This window comes from Pinus tabuliformis, chromosome 4_1, assembly GCF_031772625.1.
Source record: "Pinus tabuliformis cultivar Carrire ecotype Pingquan chromosome 4_1, CPIR1, whole genome shotgun sequence".
NCBI classification, from domain to species: domain Eukaryota; kingdom Viridiplantae; phylum Streptophyta; class Pinopsida; order Pinales; family Pinaceae; genus Pinus; species Pinus tabuliformis.
The window spans coordinates 684,389,511-684,412,167 of record NC_142303.1 but is presented as its reverse complement, the minus strand read 5'-3'; the positions used below and the strand labels follow the sequence as shown (position 1 = coordinate 684,412,167).

The window sequence follows — 22,657 nt, the reverse complement described above, 5'->3', positions numbered from 1 at the left end:
TCACAAGGTTAAGCACAAAACTTCCACCCCTTATCATCTGCAAGCAAATGAACAGGTGGAAGTTACTAACAGAGCTTTGATTTTCACTAGGGTAGTGAGCAGCAGTAGAAAAGATTGGGCAGATCACTTGGTTGAGGCCACCTGGGCCTATAACACTACTTGGAAAACTACAGCAGGTTTCACACCCTATGAGCGGGTCTACGGGAAGAAGGCTTTGTTTTCCATAGAATTTGAATATAACACATTGAGGTTGGCAGCTCAGCTAGACCTAGATCTCAGCCATGCACAAGAGGAAATATTGCTTCAGCTGAATGGATTAGATGAACAAAGAATGCATGCCCTTCTCCACTTAGAGATAATCCAACTTCAGAGAAAAATATGGCACGACCGGCACCTCAAAGAAAAGCAATTTCAGCCACGGGATTGGGCACTGTTATATGATTCAAGGTACAAGGATTTCAAGGGCAAACTGAGGGCAAAATGGCTGGGACCATATATAGTAGAAACATGCAATGAGAATGGTTTAGTCCTTATTCGGACCATTGATGAAGAAGCCATCCCCATGCTCATCAATGGGCATAGATTGAAAATCTACAAGAAGCCCCTTTCCAAGTAGGATTTCATTGAGACTCTTGGCAAATCAGTATTGGTAATGGAGTAGGTCCCTGTCTCCACTCTACCTACATCATGAAAAAAGAAGAAAAAAAACAGAAAAAACACAAGAAAAAGAATAAAACAATAAAAGATCCTTGGTTGAAAACCTCTTGGAGGTGCCCAGGGCAGATAGTGAGGGTGAAAACCTCCTGGAGGCACCCCAACTATCTCAAAAAAAAGAGAAAAAAAAGAAAAAAGAAAAATGAATCTGATTTCTCTTGGATAAATTGTAGGTTGCAGCAAGGTCATTACAGGTTTTGGGAGAATCGCGCAAGTCAAAGACAGAGGACATGACCAGGATGCATGCATCCCTCACAATCCATTCCTCCATCATCGTTACCCTTTCCCAATATCTAGTCTCATTTGGTCCGAAATTCCACATCCTACAAGAAGCTTGTATCTTCTACAGGAGGATCCTGTAGAAACTACAGACAAGCCAAAACCAGTTTCAGAAGAGGACCCAAGGGTTTAAAACCTGTCTATGAGGCCTATAAACCTCCCTGCCTTCATCCCTCACTATATGTCACCTTTTTCCATCTTTGTACACCTCCATTCCACTCGTTTCCATGTCCCTGCACAATGACACACAAAATCTTGTTTTTCATGCTGCAACAAAATTTTAAAGACAAATCAAAACAACAATTTTTTCACTCACCATACCTAATACCCTCCATCTGAGATTCATTGCCAGCCAAGACTCTAGTTAGCAGTTGTAGCCCTACTCATTTTAGCTTGAATCTCAAAAGGAGAAGAAGCTATAGGAAATCCTACAGGATTCTTGTAGCAGCTGACCCCCTTGAAAAACATACTATAGAGCCAGGGACAACAAAGTATAGGCAATGAAACATGCATGAGCTCTGTTTGAACATGTAAACATCAGCAATAGTCTGAGATTGAGCATGCAGAATGCAAGCAGCAACAACAATGAAGAAATGGGTTCCAAAATCCGAAATGTGCATAACACAGCCGCGACTGCACAGGTAAGTGCCTAAACCTATTCCATAATTACATGAATCATATTTCAAGGCTACGTGACTATGGGAATGGTTCAGATTGAATGGAATCAGTGGCCAGTTAACTGGCCACCCTCGGTCAGTTACACGTCCTCGTGGAATCCAAAAGAGCCCCACAAATTCAAAACTGTTGATCAGATACGCAGCCAGTACGTGTGGAATGTCCATTCAAGACGAAATATTCAGGACTGGTAGTGGTGGCACCGGATAATGGGACTAAGGGAGGTGATGGTGGTCAGATGGCATGTGGAAACATTATGGCCATGGCATAGGATCAACGGTCTTGTCTGACCACCTCATCACCTCACCACGAATCACGCCCGCGGATTAAAAAACAACTCAGTTAAGACATTCACCACCCTTTGTTCATTCTGCACTCACAACGTTTTCGACTGGAGTACGCATCTACCACTTCCAGAGTAGCTAACCAGTCATCCTCCTCGATATTTCTGCTTGTTTTTTGAGAATCTCCCACCTATCGGATGCTAGAAGAAGCACAATTTCATTCTACAGGAGCCAGGTGACTTCTACAGGAAAAGCAGAGAACAGCTCTACAGAAAGAAAACCTGGAACTTTCATTGAATTTCAAGCTCAAAACGAGGTAGGCTCGGGAAAACTTCTCTATGCATGATTTGTGTGTGCAAGGTGGTGAATTGAACATGGCATTAAATTGAAAAATGAGAGTAAAAGTCTGCCTGTGCATTGGAAAAAGTGAAAGTCTGCCTGCATATTTCACTGAGTTTACCCAGTTTTTTCTCTGCATTTGAAACCTCCTCATCATTTTCCAATTTCTCCTGTAAGGAAGATACATGTAGCGGTAGAGGCCAGCCTGTGTGTGTGAAAAAAACCCGAATTTACATATCTATCTTTTAGCTGAGAAGAGACCCTATGTCCTTATGCACTGTTCTGTAAAAAAAAAAAATCTTTTCATAAACAAACAATCAAATTCTAGGTGATAGCAGTTTCAAACACGAGAATTATTGCCATTCGATATTGTAAGGAGCACACGAGAAATTCCTTCTTGGGTTCAGAAAAAACCGAATTCAACTATCCTCTGTCTCAGTGATTGACTGTGTTTTTTTCCCACCTAAGAATTTTCTTTTCTGGTTAAAGCCCAAACTCAACACCATGCTAGGAGGATTCATGAGGAAAGAACCCCTAAACTCTAGCAAATTGTATGAGAACCCTGAGTTGGTGGACCTTTTCACCAGGGCAAACTGGATATCCTTCTTTGACATAATTCAGGGTTATGATGAGGAGGTGACTGAAGAGTTTTTGATATCCCTGAGACCACATTTAAAGACACATTCCACAGTTAGTTTTAGGGATTTGACCCTAGAACTTACCCCTGATTTCATTAGTAGAATTACCAGTTTACCATTGGGACTCCCTTGGAGCAAAGAGGAGAAGTCATTGGGACAAGTGGCTAAGAAAACATTTTTTCTGCTTGAGGAGCATCCTGTAGAAGACAAAAACGGGGTCAAAAGGACAAGCTTTCCTCCTCTCTGGGGTGAAGTCAGTTATCAAATCATGAAGTATATCACATGTGAAGGGAGGTTTAGCATCATTTATGGTTATGATTTGAGGTTGCTACATGAATTGAGGTATGGGATGGACTTGCCACCAGCAAAGAAACTGAGCATCCCATATTTCCTCCTTCAGTATTTAACTGAATGTGGTACAAAACTAAATGCAGGAGTCCTAGATTAGTTAGTCCACCATGAACTCATCAAATTGTTGGTGGAAGATGCTTTACACACCTATATTGTCCCCATAGCTTGGGAAATCTTCAAAAATATGTCCAGTGGTGATCACATTAGAACTTTGGCTGAGAACATCAGCCCATCCAGTAGTGATGAGGGGAAGCAAACTAAAGAAATTGAGAAGAACATTGATGAGGGAGTACAGGAAACCCAAGCAGAGGGAAAAACAGAGGAAGAACAGAAGGGAAAAGAGGAATTTGACAAGACTACTGAACCTAAGACAGAAAAGGGGAAAACAACAAAAATAGAGAAAGGAAAAAAGACAAAGATTGGAAATAAAAAGGCCAAGAAGGCCCAAAAGAAGGCTGCCACAGCCAAGGCAGGCACCCAACAAGAGAAAGGAGAGACACACCCTAAGATATCAGGGACACAAGCAGAAACAGGAGGCATAGAGATTTCTACAGAAAGTGAAGAAAGAGAACAACAGAAAGGGAAATCCCCTGAAATGTTGGCAAGGGAGGTAGCAACTATGCTTGCTGCATCAAGCACACATACAAAACAAAAAGGAAAAAGAAAAAGGCAGACCTCCATGTACTTTAAAGCTAGAAAAAGCACAAGGATCAAAGTGGGAAAACCTCAGCCACCGTCCAAGGAACCAATTGTCATTGAGGACTCACCCACTAAAAAGAAGGAAGAGTCTCCTTCCAAGATATCCATCACCTATGAAAGAGGAAGCCCAAAAACCTCTACATGGAAAGAGAAAATTAAGTTGATGGACTCAAAGGCAGTTCTACAGGAAGTTGAAACATCTCTACAGGAAACTCTAGCCAAGTTAAAAGAGACTGAGGAATTGGAGGAGAAGGTAGCCAAACAATCACAGGGGGAGAACAAGGCCAAAGAAATACCTGAACCTACCCCTCAGCCTAATTTGGACTCATATTACAATCTGTTGGAGGGTGGAAAAATCATCCCATAGAAATTTTCTGTACCATTATTTTTCGACTAGAGAAGGAGAGGATCAAAACAAACACATGGATGAAAATTGCCAAATCTAAGGGAGTTAAGGACATAGGCCACATGGAGGATAAGTTAAAATAATTAAGGGGAGAATTGGCCATGGTGAGGCACATAGAAAGCTGCAAAAGAGCCAAGCTACAAGAGGAGAATGAGCTGCTGAAAAAGTAGTTACAGGAAGTCCATAAGGAAGATAGGTTGTCCATTTTGGGAGGGCAACATCAGCAAGAAGGACCTCCAGCAGACAAGGACACAATTGAGAAACTACAGAAAGAGGGAGAGACAAGCTAATGTGGAGATGCTAACAAAATTGTTGCAAGAACAAGAATATCAGGCAGGAAAAGAAATACAAGTTTTAAAACAACAGTTGCAAGACAAAGAAGCCCAAATGGCCTGCATGGCCAGTTGGGCAATAGAAGCCTTACAATGTAGGCAACCTGCTAAATCTTATGCATTATACCTTAAAGACCAATGGTTGCAATTTCAAATTAACACATTTTCCCAAAGGGGCACCATTCCATTTCAGAATTACAATCAGTTTTTGTAATTGTGTAACAGTAGCTCAGTTGAAGACAAGGACAAGTTAGCAGAATTCTATTTACACAACTTGGCACTTCCTAACATGAATCTATGGGACCCAAACATGGTATTAGGATATCTGCAACTTATGGCCATGGCTTCTTGGTTAAGCCATGAGGAAAATAGGGGAGTAGAGATTCACAAGATTATGGCCAGGGAACTAAATGAGCCACTTATGATCAGGGTAGAACTAGAAGATCCCTCAACTCTTATATATTCCCATCAATACCTTCCAGACAACTCTCACATCGCACCTGACTATGTTGAAAGGCAGGCTCAAGCAATCGCTCACTTTGAGGACATGGAAAGACTGTTTGGTGATAATTGCATTCATGCTTGCATAAGGAGATGGAACACCTTGTCCCATAGTCTGAAAATAAGAGAATACCACTCCCGAACTAGAATGAGGGAGGCCATGAGAAGAGTACCCCTATACAAAAAATCAATGCAGAACTTGAAAGCCAATTGGATTGGCCTTAAGTTCAGCCCTCCGCTATTGCTAGGGCTGTTAGAAGGGGTCAAGGAAGAAGAGGAACAAAGACAATGGGAGGAGGTAGACAGAAAGGCAAGATTTCATGATAGGGAAGAGGACATCACCTCAGAGGCCTAGGATTTCAGAGAGGCAGTCAAAACAATCAAAGATGTTGAACTGGATTAGTTGCTCAGAGGATGAGCAACACATTCAGCAGGGGGGTGATGATGAGCCCTGGAAATGGGTAACTATATGGGTTCATTTTGCCTAATATTCTCATTTAATCCACCATTCTCCATAGTTTTATACATGCTTTTGAATATATTTATGTTAATTGTGTGAATGGGAATAGTCACTTTACCACAAGGTCTAATACGTGCTTATTGCAGATTTTTGGACACTTTTGGACCAAGATCAGACATTTATGAGTAGATTGACAACCAAATACGAGGAAACAAGGTTGCGGATTTGTAGGAGGGATGTCTACTGCACTAAATGACCCCTTCCTCAAGTTCTCCACCATCAGCTCAGAGTTCTATAGCGCACCAAAGATGATTTCAAGGGACAGCCGAGTAGGTCTAGTGAAGTGGCTGATTAACTGTAGTTTTGGGCAGTCAATCTCCTAAAGTCAAGGAGGACTGTTGGGGGTCCTCATTTGCATAAGTAGGAAGGCTTCAAGCCTTAGTAGTTTAGTCATTTGTTAGTCTATTTTCGCACTTCAGTGCAGCCCTATATCAGCACATTTTCAAGCTTCTTCGTGTGGACATTTTTTGCGATGTAACTATTGTTTTTTGATAAATGGAGATGAATTAGATTTGCACCAACTCTGATCTTTTTTAGGAGGCTGTAGCTCTTGGGGTTGGGCCCAACCCAAGTGCCAGTACCTCCTTTGTGTACTTTTATGTGTTTTTCTTGCATTCATAGAATAATTTCTATTATTTAGGTTAAAATCTTGCTTTAGTACTTAGGTTGTTTTTGATGATTAAGATAGTTGTTCATGCTTCAGGTTGATTTGACAGTTTGGTAATAGAAAAGATCCACAAAAAGGCTACCAAACAGTTCTTGATCTCAGTTCTCTCTCCTTGGGACCATGAATTGAGACCAAAGTACACTTGCTGCCACAAAAACACTTTTTTTGCCATCCAATGCAATTGCTAGTGTTAGATTTTGAGTTGGAAAAGTTGATATCAGTTGTATTTCCATGTTTATATCTATTCTTTCTTAGTTCCATAATCTCTCCTGCATGATTTTCTGTCTATAAACTTTTGTTCATCATATTTCTGGTTTTTAAGAGCAGATTAGGTCAAAATAGATAGATCTCTATTTTTTAGTCTTTTTTTGGATCAGTTTTGGAAAGTAGCATGCAGAACACCTGTAATCCATTCCTACCTACCCTTCCTCCATCATACAATGTGCTCCAGTCCCTCACTCAAGATTTCTTCCCTTCATTCACCACACTTTCCCAACTTGCCCTAATTTCTATATTTTTGTGCAACATTGCTTTCTTTATCCTTGAACAAATCCAACCATCTTCATCACTCCTGAGATTCATTTACCAAGTCCTACACCTCTTAACATCCTTTTCCATCCTTCATTTCCACTTTCCCACCATTTTTCCCACCATCAATCCTCTAAAAACCTGTTCCTGTAGAACTTCCTATAAAATTTCCTATAGATCCCCTGCAACCTCCTGTAGAAGATAACGCGAGCGTTTTTCCGAGATCTAAGCACGGTGGAGATCTCCAGAATGGTGCTAGGGACCCCTTAGGTCCTCTCCACACCATCCTAACCCCCTGCAAACACCCACTCCATTTTCTTTCGCCAATAAACCTCTGCACAGTAAAAAATAGTTAAAACACATGCATAATAATTCTGCATAAAATTGCTCAAAAATACAAAAAGATGATTTTTCCATATTTTCTTCAAAATTAGCTTAAAAACATGTATTTTACCTCTGCAATAGTCCATGGCATCCATTTCAGTAGTTTTACATCTCTTTTCTTGCACAAGTAGGGTTATTCGATAAAGCTAGGGTTTTCTAGGGTTTGGATTTCCTTTCATCTTTCATCATTTGTCCTGCAAGTAGACTAGCCTCTTTGAGTTAGCTTCCATCCATCACAGTTAAATGCTTCTTCTAAGAAATCATAGAAATTGGCTTAACCTCCTAGCGAACTTGTGCCAGCTGATCAAGTGACAACCTGCAGTAAGAGCTAGTTCTTGTGCATACAACACCGTTGCTTCCAAGTTTGTTATGAACTACCAAGTTGATAAAAGTAAAGTAGGGAGTCCCAGGAGTTGCAGAATCATTGCTGCAATACTGGAGCTCACCACCTGTGGTAATTCTTTAAAAATTCTGAGTGCCCTCCTAAGGGAGATGTGTTCAATTCCAAAAAACCTTTTGTTTGAGTTCGGAATTCTTATAAATATATAAACAATATTTGTACCATAGTAAATCATTTTTCCAGCTAAATGTATCAAATGTACTGGGATCTTGCTACAATTTTTGAATGGGTGTCCACACTTCTTCATCATTCTTCCATTCATCCCTTGCTTCAGTTATCCAATATGGTTGGATAATATAAATCAAACAAAGCAATTCTTCCACATCCTCATCCTTTTTTGAGAGTGCATATGTAACAACATTTTTCTTCCTTTTTTTGAAGATGATTTGAAGGTCATAACCCAACTTCTTTGTAACCCATTTTTATTGTTATTTTGAAGATAATGTTTGTTCCAAAACGTATTTAGTACTATCATGATCTATTTTTACCTTGAAGTGTCTTCCCACTAGGCATGGTCTCCCCTTTCCTTAGTGCATGTAGTATTGCCAACATTTCCTTCTCATAAATAGGTTTGTGTAAATACTTTCCTTTTGATTGGATGAATTTCAGAAGTAATGGGTCTTCCTTACTTCAAAACAACGCCAATTCTATTTCTTGAAGCATTACATTCCGCAATAATGGTTTTTGTGAAGTTTGGCGTAGCTAAGACTGGTGCTTGGAAAATTTCCTCTTTAAGATGTTAAAAGGCCTTAGTTTCTTATGGAGTCCAAGAAAATGCTTCTTTCTTCAATAGTGTTGTTGGAGGTTCTGCTATTCTACCATAATTCTTAACAAACTTGCGATAATACCCTGTGAACTCGAGAAATCCTCAAATATTCTTTATGATCGTGGGGATTTTCCATTGCTTAATGGCTTTAGTTTTGTTAGGGTCTACCTTAACACCCTAATGCGATATAAGATAACCTAGATATTCCACCTCTTGTACTCCAAAGAAAGGTTTGGAGGTTTTTTCATATAATTGTTTCTCCTCCAATATTTTGAGCACCCTATCAACATGTTGAATATGATTCTTCCCTAACTTGTTGTAGATTAGTATGTCACCAAAAATTACTAACACAAATTTTCTAAGGAATGGTTTGAAAATGGAATTCATCAAACCTTGAAATGTGGAAGGTGCATTGGTAAGGCCAAATGGAATGACCCAAAATTCATAATTACCATCATGAGTTCTAAATGTTTTTTTTAGAATTTCTTCAGTATTCATTCTAATTTGATGATATCCCAAATGAAGATCCAACTTGGTGAAGTAAAGTGCTCCATGTAATTCATCCAACAATTAATAAATGGTAGGAATGGGAAATTTATATTTAATAGTGAGCTTGTTCAAATCCCTATAATCTGGACGCATGCACCATGTTCCATCCTTCTTTTGAGCTATTACTATTGGAGTAGAGAAAGAACTTTGACGAGGTTGAATTATAACGACCTCTAGAATTTTTGGAACCATATGTCCAATTTCACTCTTTTGGGCACATAAATATTTGTAAGGCTTGATGTTTGGGGGAAAAATTTCTAGAATCAAATGAATAGCATGATCATGATCAAGAATAGGTGGGAGGCATTTGGAAGACTCAAATACATTGGAATGATTTTTGAAGACATTTTGGAGATCTGGAGAAATAGATGATTTTGATGTTTGAACATCTAGCGAGCATAATTTGCAATTTACGCCATTGTTCTTTCTTTAGAACATTTGTCATACCATTAGAGTTGATTATATTTCCTAGTTTCCCTACGATACCCCTTAATTCAACTTCCTTTCCTTCCCAAAAAAATTCAAGAAATGTTCTTGAAAATTAAAAGCTATTGTACCTAAAGATTGTAACCATTGGACTCCTAGTACAATATCAATGCCACCCATTGGAATGGAAATCGTTGGGATATTCAATACATATTCCCCCATGATTAGCCTGATATTATGGCACTTTCTAGAACAATTTATAGTTCCTCCATTTGCAACCATCACTTTACACTTTGGTGTTCTATAAAAGAATAAATTCAATTCCTTAGCTATCTTACAATTAATAACATTATGGTTACTACCCGAATCAATCAACACTATTACCTTTTTCATCTTGATTTGTCCCTCTATCTTCAGAGTTTGAGGACTATTAATTCCTACCAATCCATTACAAGATATGGTCAGATTCATTTCTTATCTCTCTGGGGTTGGTTCCTGGTGTATATCCTCTTCTTTTGACATTTTTTATTCCTTTTTTTCTTCCTCTTCACAATATATGTAAAATATTTTTTCTCAATACACTTAATATGACCTTTAGTGTATTTTCTATCACAACTGTAACAAATCCATTTTTCTCTTTTTTCTTCCAATTGTTGTGGCGTCAACCTTGTAGGTTGTAGAAGGCTTGGAGAAACACTTACAACATTGTAGTTGTGAGTGGTAGACTTCCTTGTTGCCATAATTTTTCTTTCAACTTTTCATGCCACCCTAAATTCCTTCTCCAATGAATCATGTTCCTAAAGGAGAACCTCATGTTGGATGCTATCCTTTAAATTCCCTATGAATACATCAACCCTATGCTTCTCTGGAATATAATTTACCCTTATATTCAAATTTTGGAAGTCCTCATTGTGCTCCACCATTGAACTGTTTTGTTTGAGATTTATAAATTGGATAAAGAAAATGTTTCTCTTTGTATCCTCATAATTTGTTATCATTTTATTCGTAAAAATTGACCAAGTGGCAATTGGTTTATGAGAAAAAAGTGATTGATACCATATAAACTAATTTTGTTCTAAAAATAATGATGCAATCTGTACCTTTTGTGTGTTCGACACATCATGTAGATCAAAGAATTACTCCATCTCTAGTATTCATGTCACCAGATCCTTTCCTTCAAACTTCCTCATATCAATATTTGGAATGTGATTGGTTTTTAGCCCACTATGTGAGTCTCTAAAATCATAATTTGTATTCCTTTTATCCTCATCTTGATTTTCATGGAGTACCGTATCACCACTAGGAAGCATTTCTTGTAGCAATTTTGTCAAACCTTCCTTCAAACCATCTAGGACCCTTTTCAAATATGTTTTTAAACCATCCTTCAAACCTTCCATATTAACATTCATAATTTCTTCCATGTCAGATTTAAAACCAACCATATTAGCTTCCAGTTCATTGTTGGTTACTCTTTGTGAGAGTGAAATTTGTGCACTTGATCTCGCAATTTTGATATATCATGTTGCATTTCGTCCTTTTCTTCATGTGTCATAGAAGATATTTTTGGTTGCCTACTAAGTGTTTCCACTTTTTTGTTTCAAGGTATTCTGAAATAAAACAATGATATCTATGCTTCAATATGCCCTTTGAATAACTTCAAACTGATTTTTGAAACAAAAGTTACGTAAATTTTAAAAATACATACCTTTTTCTTACTTTTTTAGGAGCTAGATATTGCAGTTGTTGTATCTTTGTAATTGTGAATCTCTAAAATATGAAATTATATCTTGTAGTATCCCTCTCAGTCTTCTTTCCAACCCAACAAGTCATACCAATATTGGATTCTTCATGTCGAATATCCCTCGATAACTTGATTATAGACTAGTTAAGTAGAGCAAACTTGTACGAAGTTCCACGTGTCCTTGTTTCGACCTTAGGCACTGAAAATGATACCCAAAAAACTAAATTTCATCCTCTTTCCATAAATTTTTTAAAAATTCAAGTATGATGCTCAGAGAGAAAGTTATGACGATTTTTCCCAGGTCACCTATTTAAGATGGAATTCTAGAGCCTACAAAAACCTTACCTTCCTCATATCATATCTCCAAAAATATAGCGAGAAAATATCTTAAATTCGTACAGGAAGTTCACCAAGATTTCGGCTCCATGTGGTTGCAATTTTAGCTTCTAAACCTTCGCAAAAAAAGGTTATACCAAAAATGCCAAGATGACCAGTTTGAAGCAACAAAACCCTAGAATCCAAAGCTCTAATACCAAATGTTAGGGAACCAACTCACAAATAGATAGATCAAAGACTTAAAAATTATCCTCTTTGAGAGGAAACTTCCTTTACATTACATAAATGAACAATTCTTGGATGACACAAATGAAAATACCTCCTTTCTATATATAGGAGTATAAGGGGTCACAATATAATCAGAGTCTACATAACAATAATAATGTAGGGGAACTTCAATAACAATAGTGGGCTTCTATGGGGCATAATGATAACAATATGGGGACTACATGGGCACAAAAAATAACAATAAGGGGATACACTATTATTATAGGGACCTAACATGGGAAGATGCAAGCAGATGCAGCAGAGCAACGGACCAGGAGATAGATCGAGACACAACTCCAGTTGAAGGTGATAGACTAGAGACTGAGAGCTATTGAGGAGATTCTCAAGCATGTGGTGAATATAGAACACCTACATGATGACATTATTAGGAATATGAATAAGTTGTTCCCAATATACCTAAAGTGCATCCATAACATTGGCATCATGCTTAGAGAAGAGCAAGGCGATTCAGCCCATGTGACAAGATACCGGGTACGGGAGCTTAGGAATGTAGGAGGTTGTCAATAGATGTCTATAGGTGTGGGAGGGGCATAAAAAATAAATCTAAGTGAGAGAGAAACTTCTGCGACTTAGCAGGGTCCGGAGACAGTGATAGAAGCTACACTTGTTAGTTGATTATGGCATTGGCCACTCTTTTTTTAGTTTTATTATATGGTTTCGTAGGCAGTATGGTAGTTATATTGTTAAAGTCGAGTTTGTAGATCCAAAATGTGTATTCAGTAAGGTGGAAAGACCGATAATTATCAATAGAAAGGAACAAAATTTTGTTTCACTATATAAGGGATACTAGAGACAGAAAAACCTTATGCCATGCCTGGTTAAGTATGTGATTAAGGCAATATTTTTCTGCAACAGGTCTAGTTTCCAATATGGCAGCACAACTTCCTTGTTTGTACTATGAGTTTATTTCATAATATAAGGATTCTTGACTAACTTACAAAAAAAAATTAAAACATAAGTTTTAAATTGTTTGAACACCAATAAGAATACTTTACACCTTACTTACACCTCAAAAAAATATTTTAGCAAGCCAAGTTTTAAATCCTTTTCAATAGTTTTCACATATCATGTGATTTTTGTCTATGAAAAGTTTATTAAAGACATTTCTAATGCTAAAAATTATTTGAGAGGTATTCCATATGCATGTTAAACATCATGTTTAACAAATTTGCAAAATTTTAAAAAACAAATCAATGCTCCTTGCAAATTTATCGCCCCATCTTTTGTGAAAAGCTAATAACCTAATAAGCAAAATTACTCAACCTTTAAAATATAGTTTAATTACAAAGTATAATTCAACTATATAGAATTAATTAATATGACATTTAAAATATTTTTTTTTACATTCCTATTAATAAGAAAGCACTCCAATAAAATAGAGTAAATTCATTTAAGAAAGAGGAGGAAGCCTCTTTTATTTCATTGACAAGTAGTTATATCATAAACAAATAATGCAAAAAAAATATGATAATAAATCATGTGATGATTTAGTCCATATGGTATTATTTATAGATCACTTGATTATGTATTCAAATGCATGTTAGTCACCATTCTAAAGAGAAATAGAAACCTAAATTCTAAATTATTTGAATACCAATAATAATACTTTACACCTTACACCTAAAAAAAATATTTTAGAAATATTTTTGTAGACCATCATGTGACTTTTGTCTATTAAAAGTTTATTGCATCTTAAAGCTGAAAATTATTTTGAGAAGTATTCCAAATGCATGCTAGGGACAAAGTTTAACAAAATTGCAAATTTTCAAAAAATAAGTCAAAGTTATTTGCAAATTTTGTTGCCAAAAATTTGTAAATTCTCATGTCACCTTTGTTGAAAGTTTGATAACCTAAAAAGTAAATATACCTAACACATTTTAAACATAAAACACAAATTTAGCCATGTTTCATAAATTTGTCCAAATTTTTGTAAAAATAAAACACAATTTTACCCATTTTTAATAAAAATAAGATAAAATTTTTATTTTACATAAACCTTAAAGGAGAAAATTAATCAATCTTTATCCCACCTTTTGTAAAGATAAAGTTTTAATGTTACATCAAGAAGACCAAGTTTACTAAACCCCATTTTTAACTAGTAACACTAAAATTTATATAACTTTTTAAAGGTAAAGTATGAATCTTTGATCAAAGGTGTAAATATCTCACCCCATATTTTGTGAAAGCTAATAACCTAATAACTAAACTTGTCTAATGTGTTTTAAAGATAAAACATAAACTTACCCATGTTTCAGAAATTTACCCAAACTTTTGTAAAGGTAAAACACAATTTTACCCATGTTTTGTAAAGGTAAAGTATTAAGCTTACATGAACCAAAAATTCAAGTATTTACTCCATCTTTTTAAAATTACAACAAAAATTTTGTAGCCTTCTATAAAGGTATGCAAGTTTTCCCCATAATTGGTAAAGGTAAAGTATTGATCTCATATTCACATAGGATTTACTCCATGTTGTGGAAAGGTATAATTTTAATCTTACATAAATTTTAAAGGAGAAAAGTAACCAATCTTTTTCTCACCTTTTGTAAAGATAATATTTTAATGTTACATTAAGAAGACCAAATTTACTAAATCCCATTTTTAATTGGTAACACTTAAATTTACTTTAACTTTTTAAAGGTAAAGTACAAATCTTTGATCAAAGGTGTTAATTTCTCACCCTCACCCCATCTTCTATTACACATGTTTCATAAATTTACCCGAACTTTTGTAGAGGTAAAACACAATTTAACCCTTGTTTTATAAATATCGATTATGAAACTAACATAAACCAAAAAAATCAAATATGTACCCCATATTTTTAAAGTTACAACACAAATTTCTAGCCTTTTGTTAAGGTATGCAAGTTTACCCCATGATTTGTAAAGGTAAAGTATTGATCTCACATAGAAATGTTTTAAGTGATAACATTTAAATTTACCCTAAATTTTTAAAGGTAGACTATGAATCTTTGATCGATTTTTACTTTTTCCATTTTTTAAAATCCGGCTACGTGTTTTGCAAGGGTTAAGTATTAATATTATGGAAAAGGGTTTCTTATGGTGAAAGAATTGAATAAGGATGGGTTAAGTATTAATCTTATGGAAAAGGGTTGCTTGTGGTGAAAGAATTGAAGAAGGACAATAAACAGGTTCATGAAAATGCATGTCGCCAAACTCTTGAAGTTTAATCTTTGTAAAGATAAAGTAATAAATTTACATGAACCATAAAAATCAAATATTTATCCTATCTTTTTAAAATTACAACACAAATTTTCCAGCCTTTTGTAAAGGTACACAAGTTTACCCCGTGATTTCTAAAGGTAAAGTATTGATCTCACATGAACATAGGATTTACTCCATGTTCTGCAAAGGTAAATTTTTAATCTTACATAAACTTTAAGGGAGAAAATTAACAAATCCATATCCCACCTTTTGTAAAGGTAACATTTTAGTGTTACTTTTACCAACCTATTTTTAAGGAAAATTTATGCATTTTTGAAACACTCAAGCTGGAAATGATTCAAATCAAATAAATATTTCATGGACCTGTCTCTATGTCAAAATTCCTTGGACTAACACTCATGAAAAAATGGAACTATGTTCTGTGCACATGGATGTGCACAAAATAATGTTATGATAATTTTGAAAACAATACCTTATAAAATACCATACACTATTATTGGAAAAACAATGAGAAGTAAAAAGGTGGTAAAAAAAAAGCAAACGGTAAGTTTTATTATTATTATTATTATTATTTAATGTGATATGAACAAATCACAATATTCAATAGGGATAATTTAGAAAACCCTACTTTATATAAATACCATAAGAATATTATTGGCAAGATAATGGGCTTAAAATGGTGGATTGAGTTAGAATGTTTAACAAGACAGGATAAGACATGACATTACAACATCTCCTCCATACTAAATTGGAGAGGGCCTCTCAACACAATTCTTCCATACTAAATTGGAGAGGGCCTCTCAACGCAATAATGATTAGAAACACTACAACCACCAAAAATTAGAATATTTAAGGGCTATAAATATTTAAAATAGAAACTGAAACCACATATTCTTCTAAATCTTATGGATGCAAGACAAATGGAACAAATGGAATGTACATGGACCAGAAAAAATTGAAGTAACCAAAACAACTTTATAACATTACATGTTATACGAAGAAAAACACAAACCAAGCCTAGTAAGAACGGAACCAAAACACTTTCATAGTTCAATATATAAATTATATTACATAAAATCAAATTAATGTATTACATAAAATCAAATTAATGTGTTGTTGCAAAAGTAGAAAAGAGTTATTCCATGGGTTGTCAAACCACTATTCATATGTAATCAAATGGTCATGTGTTATTCGTATTAGGAATCCACCCATGTGCATATGCATTCCTATAATAACGTTCCACTAAATAAAGCTTCTACCAACAAGTAGAAAACAGCAAACATAAGGATAATTGAACAAAGGCATCCAAAAGGAAAAAAAAGTAAAACAATGGAGACAATTTAGGTAAACCCCACATATATATTTAACTCGAATAAATGCTTTTTCCCATTGATTGTACTAATCTCTTGAAGTTTAGTGTAATTAATATTTTAAACATTCATCATCATGAAAATAAAATCCAAACTCCAAATCCCCATAAAATAGTTTTCATCTCATTGGGTTTTTACCTTGATGTTAAATCAAAGTTAAAATTTTAGCATAATAATTTGATTCCAGTGAATATAATTGCAAATAGGGTTCATATCCACCTCGTCTTGTTACGACATCAACAATAGATTATCTTGTGTTTGTAATGATTTACAATTTTTTTGGCAACATGAAAGCATGAAATTCACAATGATTTTGCATTTATGATGGCAACTAAAGAGCACATACTCACACCATCCATTCCATACTCTTGGCTCCCAATTTTTTCACAGACGGAACTTGTTCAGGAATGCAATCGATGAAGACCTTGTCCTCCACATCAGGTGTATTGGGATGGTATCCCGCACACCACGGGGTATTTTGTGATTGTAACTTCACATATTTTCAATAAGAAAATTCAATTGGACCAGTTTTTGATAAAATTGAAAGTCGTAATAACTGGATTCCATAGACAGAAGGAATTTGAATCTATTAAAATAAAATATCATTGACATGATGACACAATTAATGCATCTAAAATGAATATGGGAGACAATGTGATGATAAAAAAAAAACATACACATATAAAAAGAAAATCAAAGAGAGAGAATGTGTTTAAGATTCAAGTTAATGTTCTGCATATATATAATTATAGGAAAGCTACAACAAGTGTAGTCACTTCCTGATTTTCAAACCAACTAGTGATGAACTCTAAGTCAATAATATAAATATCAAAATAACTCCAAGAAGGACATGTTTCATAAACACAGTAAAACTTGTGAAATTATAAATTAACAACGAACATCCACCAGTTTTAAACAATCAATGACCAATGTTCAACTTGCAAGTCGAAGACTAAACACTTTAATTCCTAACTATCAATAATATAATATTAGGAAAGTGATACAATTAAATAAAGAGATGTTATAGGATCACAAATCAATTCCTAACTATCAATAATATAATATTAGGAAAGTGATACAATTAAACAAAGAGATGTTATAGGATCACAAATCAAGTTCAGATATTGATAGAAACGTAATGTGATTCATTCATTAAACACGCACATGAAAAATAATGTGATTCATTAATTAAAGTTGCATGAAATGAGTGCTTAATTAAATAATTAAATCCTTATGTCATCGACCCCCTCCAAGCATGTAATAGGGTCATTTATAAGATTTTTTCAAAAAAATAACTGTTTGGTGGTAACTATATTTAAATAAACAAACATTAAAACTTGAATAATAAAATAAGTCTCCTACGAGCCTCTTCTAATTTTAGATAATTTGGTTTCCTTTGACTTTTTGGACGTCGTGGCAGGTGACGAGCTTTGAGCTCCCCGCATCTTAGATTTGGGAAATCGGGGAATATTAAATCCCGCTTCAGCGCATTCTTCAAGTTGATCAGTGACTCATTGCATGGGATAAACTACTTGTGTGTTGGATGCAACCTACTCTAACATGACATTCTAATTAAGATTTTTTCTGACGTTAGCAACCTAATCCAAATTGGTTGACGATAACCATGGCACATTCCTGAATTTGGCTACCATGACAGTTAATTGGGACTTAAGCTAGTAGCGAGACATAGGGATATGTTGAAGTCTTTTCATAAGTCATCGATTAGCAAATGAGGTGAGATATCCTATTCACTAATAATGGACATGAAACCAATGTCATTTTTAGTGGCTTTCAACTTTTCTCGAAATTCAACATCCATTATTAGCTAATTATCTTTCCCCCAAAAGGAAGGAACTCCAAATCTTCCCAAATAGTTCCCATCATTTCTAAATTTCTCAATGTCTTGTGTTAAAAAAGTAATACTAAGCTGCGAGAATATTATAAAAATTTATGCAATTAAACATTATTCAAAAAACCATTTCAACAAATATATCTATATCATGCACATGAAAAAACAAACAATCATCACATGTAGACACTAGGATTTTATGTGGAAAATCCCCCCTCTAGGCAAAAAAAACAACCAAACTATTTTCTATTTCTTCTTATTATCTATTGCTTCAAAATATTCTCATTTACATTACATCAACTAGCCACCACTAGCAATGGAGCACCCACCCCTTGACTGAAATGAGAAATTTTGGCCACAACCAACTTTGAGCACCCCTTGCTACAGTAGACAATCAACATTATCTTGAAGCCTCCACTCCAAGTACAAAAATTTTTGCTACAAGAAAATATGATTGAGACCTGAAAACACTATTGCATAAACAAAAATAGCAACAAATAAGCACACTCATGTAGCCACAATTCCACACTTCAAATGAGAGAACAAATCTCTTCACGCACACTCTCGAAACTGATCTTCAATATTTACACACAACTTTGAAACATTGTTGAAGAATAATTTCTGAAGCACACTGTAACACTAAATCTTTGAAGTCACTCCTACGATCACTGGTTTGTGCACTTTCTCTACATGCGCACTCACTTACTAAAACTACTAGTGAACCAACCAAATGAGAAACTTTTCTCCACATATTTGTAATTTGTAAAGGTGTTTAAATAATTTAATTATACAGGGGATGGAGCTTACCCAAAAAATTTTCACATACATATGATTTGATTGAGCTGGAATTTTTTACCAAATCAAGCTACTCATTCCACTAGCCTTTTGATAATTTCAACTTTGATCACCTTCTAGAGACCTGATGATTAGTCTCAACATTTTCCTGGAAAATTCTGACAATAAACTTCACCAAAAACAAATTAATACCAAATGAGCACGTGAAATCTAGAGAAAATTTTGTGAATTCTTTTGGTCACACGGGTAGGCTTGCTCAAATTTGACCAGTTGTTCGCACAACACTGCCAGCCAACAACTGGGAGGTTTTAGTCACTCCCATAAGCCTTTATCCATGTGACTAGGGAAAATAATAAGGTGAAGCAAAAGTTCTTTCCCTCCAATTTGGAACAGAGCCTCGGGGGGTTGATATGACCTGTAACCCATCCTTCTAAGCCTAACTTGACATTAGGAAACCAGTTGCATAACTTCAACAAGACTCCACACATATCATCAACTAGATCTCTAGCACAAATGTATCTCAACTTTAGATGAGTCCTTATTACCTCACGACACCTCTTCTATAGACCTTCTGAGATTATGATAACAATTTACATCAGCTTGACAACCCTCAACAAGTATACAATAGACTCAAGATGATATATACGGACTCATGAGTACATAACTTCAACATGTGGCATCAATGGAAACACAAACATGCCAACAATATCCCCCTTTTCCAATGATATCAACTTGAAGCTTCTGAAAATAAATATTATATTTACATACATCAATCTGAATTTGAGCACATATACAACTCAATCTCTCCCCCTTTGACATCAATGGCAAGGGGCCTTACATGGAAAGATAAAATACATAAAAAAAGTGATACATAGCCAAAATGAAGTACTCCCCTTGAAAAGGCACAAAAAAAACTCCCCCTAAGATGTTATACATTCTCCCCATGAATATATTTGAGACCACACCATCTTGAAGAAGCAATATACATGAAAAAGAAATCCATCTTGAAATGGAGCAAGAAGAAGCAAGTAAATAGTCACAATTCTTTGAAAGGCATTCAGGCAACCAATCACCACCAATTCTCCAAATTTTCCAGCTGAAAGTTCTCATGGTGGTAGCCATACGACAGCAGCTAATTCCATGAAAAACTCCTCAATGCCTTCAAAAAGTTACAACACCCATCTGCTCTCTAAGATATCAAAATTTCTCCCTTGGAAGTGGCTTGGTGAAGATATAAGCAATCTGTTCATTTGAACCAATATATTCCAACACCACAACTTTGTTACCCACTTGTTCTCTTAGAAAATGATATTTGATTGGTATTTGATTGTTCTTGGAATAAATAACCATATTTTTGGAGATGTTGATTTCACATGTGTTGTCTACCATGATGGAAAGAGGCTCTTCATACTCAAAATGCATGTCTTGAAGAGTTTTGTTCATTCATAATATGTGTGTACAACAATTTTTTTTCTGCTATATATTCAGCTTCAGTTGTGGACAAAGAGATAGAAATTTGTTTATTGTTTTCCCAAGAGACCAAACAATCTCCCAAAAAATGAGTTGCTCCAGAAGTACTTTTCGTATCATCAATCCTACAACCCAATCAACATAAAAAAATTAATCGATTTGAAATGTTTATGTTTGAGAAACCATAATCCATAGTCCAGAGTGCCTTGAAGGTACTTGAATATCCTCTTTACAACATTAAGATGAGTCTTCTTGGGATTAGTTTGAAATATTGAGACAAATCCTACAACATTCATAATATCAGTCCTAGAAGAATTTCGATACAATAAACTTCCAATCATGGAATGATACATGGATTGATTTACCTCTGGTGATTCATCATCTTTAATCAATTTACAACCACTTACCATAGGATCGCACGATGGTTTGCAATCTTCCATGTCAAATTGTTTTAATTTCTCTCCAAGATACTTTGATTGAGAAATGAAAATGAATTTTTCATCTTAAATAACTTGCAAACCAAGAAATAAATTGAGCTTACCCAACATTGACATCTCAAATTCTTTTTTCGTTTCTTGTGCAAAATTTTGGCCCATCTTCTCAAAATTTCTCCCAAAAATAATATCAGTTACATACACAACAATTATTAAAAGATGACCACCTTGAAATTTGATATATAAATTGTTGTCTATGGATCCCTTTTTTAATCCTCATTATTGTATATGTTTGTCTAACTTTTCATACCATGCTTTTTGAGCTTGTTTCAACCCATAAAGATCCTCTTCCAACCTGCACACTAGATTCTAATCATCACCCAATAAAAATACCTTCAGTCTGCTCTATATAAAATTCCTCTTTGAGATCACCATTCAAGAAAGTTGATTTTATATCCATTGATAAACTTCAATTTTCTTGTAGCATGCAAAGGCTAAAAACATTCTTATAGCATCTAGTCTAGCTACAGGTGCAAAAGTTTCATCAAAATCAATACCTTCTGTTATCACTGACAAAATTTCAATGCTAAATGTCTGCAAATAAGCACATGAATCCTTTTAGCGGTTTCGCAGCGCTACATGTTTAGGTGGTTTCGTAGCGCGCTACGAGATTGGGGATTTGTCCTAATCCATAGCAACTGTCATGCAAAATAGCTCTGCGGTGGATGTATTTTACAGGTGGCATGCTCTCAAGCTCCTGCGTGTATGCTTGTTATCAATTCTGAATCTCGAAGCCTCAAAGTTCATGTAGGAGAGGAAGCTGCTCGCAAGAAGGCTGAGAAAGTGGAACTTTTAAAAGCAGAAAGGAAGGAGAAAACAATGACACTATTTCGACAGTCACAAAAACATATATTCTACACCGAACCTAGTAAAGTTGAAGCTGGGGACTCTGTTACAGTCTTTTACAACCCATCTAATACAGTTTTGAATGGTAAATCTGAAGTATGGTTTCGGTGCTCTTTCAATCGATGGACTCATCGACTTGGTGTTCTTCCACCCCAGCGAATGATCCCGGCAGATAATGGCTCCCATGTGAAGGCAACTGTTAAAGTGCCACTAGATGCATATATGATGGATTTTGTTTTCTCTGAAAGAGGCGATGAACATGTTGGATTGTATGACAATAGAAATGCTATGGACTACCATGTTGCTGTGGTTGGAGGAATTCTGAGGGAGCCACCAATGCACATTGTGCATATAGCTGTGGAAATGGCACCTGTTGCAAAGGTTGGGGGACAGTAGTGATGGGTTTGGAGCATCAGGACGCCCTCAAAAGCAAACTCGTATGAAACAGAAGTTCACTAGTACAAATAACTTTGGCAGATCCTATTCTAATCTGTTGCAATGTAAATCAGAACCTTCAAATTATGGTTGTTCATCTCCAGTAAAGAAAAGGAGGTCTGGAGGTAGTAAGCCCCGTGTTGTTGGAAAAAGAACACCACGCTTTCCTGTTTCATACACACTGGAAAAGCAGAATTCTGAAGTAGTGCTGTCTGGTAAACAAGAGCCTGTCCTTGATGGCGATCATGATGATTATGATGTTGCTAAAGTAGTTGCATTGACATTAGCAGAGGCTTCACAGAGAGCAGCCTCTCTTCAGGTTTCTTGAACACCTAGTCGGATAACATTACAGATGAGATCATCTCCTGTCCAAAACGGTGATTTTAAAGG

The 22,657-nt window shown here is 35.5% G+C and overlaps 1 pseudogene; it reads left to right on the top strand.

The window, feature by feature from the left end:
- The window catches only part of LOC149177987 (soluble starch synthase 3, chloroplastic/amyloplastic pseudogene), a 66,187-nt pseudogene extending 43,959 nt beyond the window's left edge, over positions 1–22,228 (top strand).
- The last annotated feature ends 429 nt before the right edge of the window (positions 22,229–22,657 follow it).